At 47.8% G+C, this 5,268-nt stretch overlaps 1 long non-coding RNA gene across 2 annotated transcripts; it reads left to right on the forward strand.

Moving 5' to 3' along the window:
* Window positions 1-2,171: 2,171 nt before the first annotated feature.
* LOC138667593 (uncharacterized) lies at window positions 2,172-3,206 on the forward strand. 2 transcript variants are annotated; one of them, XR_011318844.1, is made up of 4 exons: window positions 2,172-2,342; window positions 2,597-2,683; window positions 2,766-2,906; window positions 2,983-3,206. It is a non-coding gene; the product is annotated as an uncharacterized lncRNA (long non-coding RNA). The 2 variants fall into 2 exon arrangements; XR_011318843.1 differs by having other exon boundaries at window positions 2,597-2,906.
* Window positions 3,207-5,268: the final 2,062 nt, after the last annotated feature.

Here is a 5,268-nt window from a genome sequence, read left to right on the forward strand (position 1 = left end):
AGTGGCTCTGCAACGTTGAAACTGTCCCATAGCTGTGGCACATAGTGGCTCTGCAACGTTCAAACTGTCCCATAGCTGTGGCACATAGTGGCTCTGCAACGTTCAAACTGTCCCATAGCTGTGGCACTGCAACGTTGAAACTGTCCCATAGCTGTGGCACATAGTGGCTCTGCAACGTTCAAACTGTCCCATAGCTGTGGCACATAGTGGCTCTGCAACGTTCAAACTGTCCCATAGCTGTGGCACATAGTGGCTCTGCAACGTTCAAACTGTCCCATAGCTGTGGCACATAGTGGCTCTGCAACGTTCAAACTGTCCCATAGCTGTGGCACTGCAACGTTGAAACTGTCCCATAGCTGTGGCACATAGTGGCTCTGCAACGTTCAAACTGTCCCATAGCTGTGGCACATAGTGGCTCTGCAACGTTCAAACTGTCCCATAGCTGTGGCACATAGTGGCTCTGCAACGTTGAAACTGTCCCATAGCTGTGGCACATAGTGGCTCTGCAACGTTCAAACTGTCCCATAGCTGTGGCACATAGTGGCTCTGCAACGTTCAAACTGTCCCATAGCTGTGGCACTGCAACGTTGAAACTGTCCCATAGCTGTGGCACATAGTGGCTCTGCAACGTTCAAACTGTCCCATAGCTGTGGCACATAGTGGCTCTGCAACGTTCAAACTGTCCCATAGCTGTGGCACATAGTGGCTCTGCAACGTTCAAACTGTCCCATAGCTGTGGCACTGCAACGTTGAAACTGTCCCATAGCTGTGGCACATAGTGGCTCTGCAACGTTCAAACTGTCCCATAGCTGTGGCACATAGTGGCTCTGCAACATTCAAACTGTCCCATAGCAGTGGCACATAGTGGCTCTGCAACGTAGAAACTGTCCCATAGCTGTGGCACATAGTGGCTCTGCAACGTTCAAACTGTCCCATAGCTGTCCAACATACTTTTGGGTACCTGAGTACTAACCTCTGCTAATCTCCTGGCGAAGCTCCTGCAGGCGCTCTGGCCTTTTCGACTTGAGATCGCCCCATTTTTTAACAATCTGGGCCTTGGTCCGAGTTATCCCAAACCGCTTCCTGAGGCCCTCAGACACCACACGGACAACTTCCTCCTTGTGCTGGTTGCGGTGCAGCACCATCCCTGTGGTTTCATACTGCATCCTATCCATTGTTCCAATAAGGAACTTGAGCTCTGGGATGCCCATAGGTGGACCACGGCGACTGGCAGCCATTATCACGATGTCAGGGGACAAAAACAAGCTAGGGCAGGCACGCAGGAACGCTGTAACGTCATCACGCCGTCATAGACCACGAGCGTACATTACGTGCCGCTCCGGCGTTATATAACGATACTTCGAACGGCATTTACTATGTGCGTTCCTTTCTTAACGCTCAGTCGTCACAAATGTGACGCTGTTCATAAACGGCAACGCTATTGCGATGCCAATGGCGCGGCAGGACGGCGGAGCGCAGCTCCTCCTCTGGGCGTTGCTCTTCAGGGTCATTCCATCTAAAATGGCGGCGAGAATGCGTTCTGCTCCTCTGGGGCAGCCAGAACTCCTTTTTTTTATTCGTCAGATGGATGCCATGGATTACGAGGGTCTGGAGAGCCGCCCTGCCCACCCACACATCCACAAGCGAGAAGTGCTTGGACAAATAACAAGAATGATGGAGAGGAGGTTTGGTGTCTGCCGCAGTCAGCTTCAGCTGCGTAAAAAATGGGCTGACCTCCGCTATAAAACGCCACAAATGTTTGCGGAGTTGCGTGCGGAGGCAAGGCGAGGCAAGTACTATTATGGGGGGATTGGGAGATGCATGCTGTCAGGAGGGGGGGGGGGGGGGTTTGGGAGGGAGTCTTGCGCTCATGGTTGCCAACGTGACCTCAAATGCATTAAAACACATGCCCCGGTTTTGTACAATTTAGTTATTCTCCAAGCAGAATATGCGTTGTCCGTGAGAAAACTTGTCGGGTTCCCTAATCTCAACCACCATCTTGAAATTATTAAGATGTCCATAATTTTTACTTTCTCAATTTCCCATAAATATTAACGGAGGAGGTTGGCCTACAGATGAAATAATACGTTTTCCAAAGACAGGAAGACCATTGAACACCAGAGCCCACATACATGTCTGAGTATCGCACCCCTGTAAAGTGTGGTCTCTATTTTATGTTTGAGTATATTGTAAGCTTTGCTCTGCAGCACTCAACATTTGTGTGTAAACATTGTGATTCTTTACTTTAGGTGTAGAGAGACAGCGGCGGCAAGTCAGACACACCATTGCCACCAGTACCCCATCTTCAGGCACCAGTGGGAGCCCACAGTCCGGGACATCACGTAAGTTCACAATCATTTATTGCATTTTTTTTTAACATCACACGGGACATAACAGGGTAGCTGAAATATTTGAAGACATTACAGACGCAGTAATGACCCAGCGGCCTACCACGCCTCCACCATCTGTTGCGACTATGCACCCTCGCACCCCTGTGAAGTGTGATATAAATTTTATGTTTCAGTATATTGTTAGCTTTGATCTGCAGCACTCTACATGTGTTTTTAAAGATTGCGTTTGTAAACTTTCTGTGTAGAGAGACAGCGGCGGCAACAGGTACCTGCCATTGCCAGCAGCACCACAGCATCCACCACCAGCGGGAGCCCACAGTCCGTGACGTCACGTAAGTTAACAATCATAGATTACAGTTTTTCAACTGCATACGGGACATAAGAGGGTAGCGGAAATATTTGAATACATTACAGACGCAGTAATGACACAGCGGCCTACCACGCCACCACCAGAGAGCAGACGGCCTCGCACCCCTACACCACCCTCAACACCTCCCTTTCGACACTCCTCTTCCTCCCCCGGGTCCGCGGCATTCTCCCCAGAAGCTAACATACGTAAGTGACCAAAACTGCGAGCGCTTCCCAACGGCGTGTTCCATAGTTAACCAGATCTGTTATTATTTGCTTTTAGGTGCTGCAGCAGTGGCCAGATCGCTGGGATGGGACATTAGCAGCTGTGGTTCTGGCAATGAGGAACCGGCGTCCCTTCTCCGTAAGTATCAAGATAATGCGAGTGGTTTTCTGCTGGATGTCACCATAGACAACCAAAACTGTAAAATTTAATAAAATTTACATCGCCCTGTGGTGCCAGACCAAATAGAAATTTACAACACAGAAAATTAGGTCCTGCCCCAGAGGTCGAGATGTATTTTCAGAGGAATCAACGTTGGTTCTCCAACCTCTTCTATCCACAGAAACGGCCACCATAAGAGAGCTCCTGGCGAGACAATTGCGACTGGAGCGGACAGCAGCGCTCCTGCAGCAGACAGCAGCGCTCCTCCAGAGTCAAGTGGAGCAGCAGGGCGTGACGCTGCGACACCTCTTGGGCAGGAGATAATATTTTTTTTGGTGGGGGGGTTATGTTATATTTTGTTGTAAAATAATTTAAAACCAAGAAAGTGTTACAAAAAAAACCAAAAATCTTCGCATTCTTTCTTTAATGTTTACCAAGGTATAAGGGTTAACAGCACCATTAATAATAATAATAATAATCTTTATTTTTATATAGCGCTAACATATTCCGCAGCGCTTTACAGGTTGCACACATTATCATCACTGTCCCCGATGGGGCTCACAATCTAGAACCCATTGTATAGGCATCACATTTAAAGTTATTTAGAGAGGTTTATATGACAGCAAAGCAAAAAAACTAATTTTTATGTTATACGGCGCGATCCTGCCACGGTACAGCTCCAGAACCATTAAAGTACTGACAGTATTTTTCGCGACAGTCCCTTGCATCGTCTGCCTGTCTGCCAGATCCAAGAGCTTGAGGAGCTGTAAAATTTTCAGGTTGTGTACGCCATTCCCCGGGCACAATATCTCCGGTTCTTGCGTCCACTGCATCAATAAACGAAGGAGGAGAATAGGAGTTCGTATCATGACGTCTCAGGAAATTATGGAGCACACAGCATGCCAAAACCACAATGTCTATAGACGGCAGCTTCAAGTTGATAGCTGTGTGGAACACTCTAAACCGATTTGCCATTATCCCAAAGGCATTTTCAACCACCCGACGGGCCCTCGACAACCGGTAATTAAAGATTCTGCGCTCCGGTGTGAGTGTTCTCTGTGCAAATGGCTTCAGCAAATGTGGATGAAGAGGGAAAGCTTCATCAGCGATGAAGACAAAATTTAGGTTTGCTTTTGTGTCTTCATTTAGTGGCAACAGCAGTTCATTGTTCCTCAAGCTTTCCCCAAATGAAGTGTGTTCAAAAACACCACCGTCGGAGACTCGACCATTCATGCCAACATCCACATCGACAAACTCATAGTTTGCATTGACAAGGGCCATGAGGATCACACTGAAATATCCTTTGTAGTTGAAAAAAAATGATCCAGAGTTGGCTGGTTGCGTGATGCGCACATGCTTTCCATCTAATGCACCACCGCAGTTTGGAAACTGCCACAGCTCATCAAAATCGGAAGCAATCCTCTTCCAGTCATCCGCCGTCTTGGGAAACTGCAAGATGAGAAGGAAACATGTACAAATTAGGTCAAATATATTATGCACATACACTCTCATGTGGACATCCTACAGTGATTGAGGCGCAGTATGGATTAGTATAACAAAGTCAACAACACAGAGTATGCAGGCAGCCATTTTTTTACAGATGGCTTCGGTGACTCAGAGGGGGTGCTAAACAATATATCTAAATAATAGAATCAATAAAATTACGTTGGGAGCAGCAAATAAAAAAGGGTGGCGCAGGGTTGGAGCAGCACATATCAGAATGGAGCCGCAAAATGGTAGCAGCACATGTCAGAATGGAGGCGCAGGATCACAGCAGCACATGTCTGAATGGGGGCGCAGGATGGGAGCAGCACATGATAGGATGTAGAACATATACCTATAGAAATGCTCGCCATCAGGGCGTAGAACTGGTTCAATAGCTACTATAATATATCGACATAACACAGCAGCCAAAAAAATATAGTAGTACCTCCATATAATGCCTTAAGCTCTGCACAATGGCCTCGCATGTCTCCGGAATCACAACGCTCAGGAAAGGTCTGGAAACAGCTGCGGAAAACTGCAAATCCTGAAGAGACCTTCCTGTTGCCAGGAAGCGCAGTGTCACCGCCAACCTTTCCTCCACGGGCACGGCTGCACGCATCGGCGTATCACACCTTTGTATGAGTGGCGTAACAGCAGACAGTATTATTTTGAAGGATTCCTCGGACATCCGAAGGTAGT

The sequence above is a fragment of the Ranitomeya imitator genome, chromosome 2 (assembly GCF_032444005.1).
Source record: "Ranitomeya imitator isolate aRanImi1 chromosome 2, aRanImi1.pri, whole genome shotgun sequence".
NCBI lineage: Eukaryota > Metazoa > Chordata > Amphibia > Anura > Dendrobatidae > Ranitomeya > Ranitomeya imitator.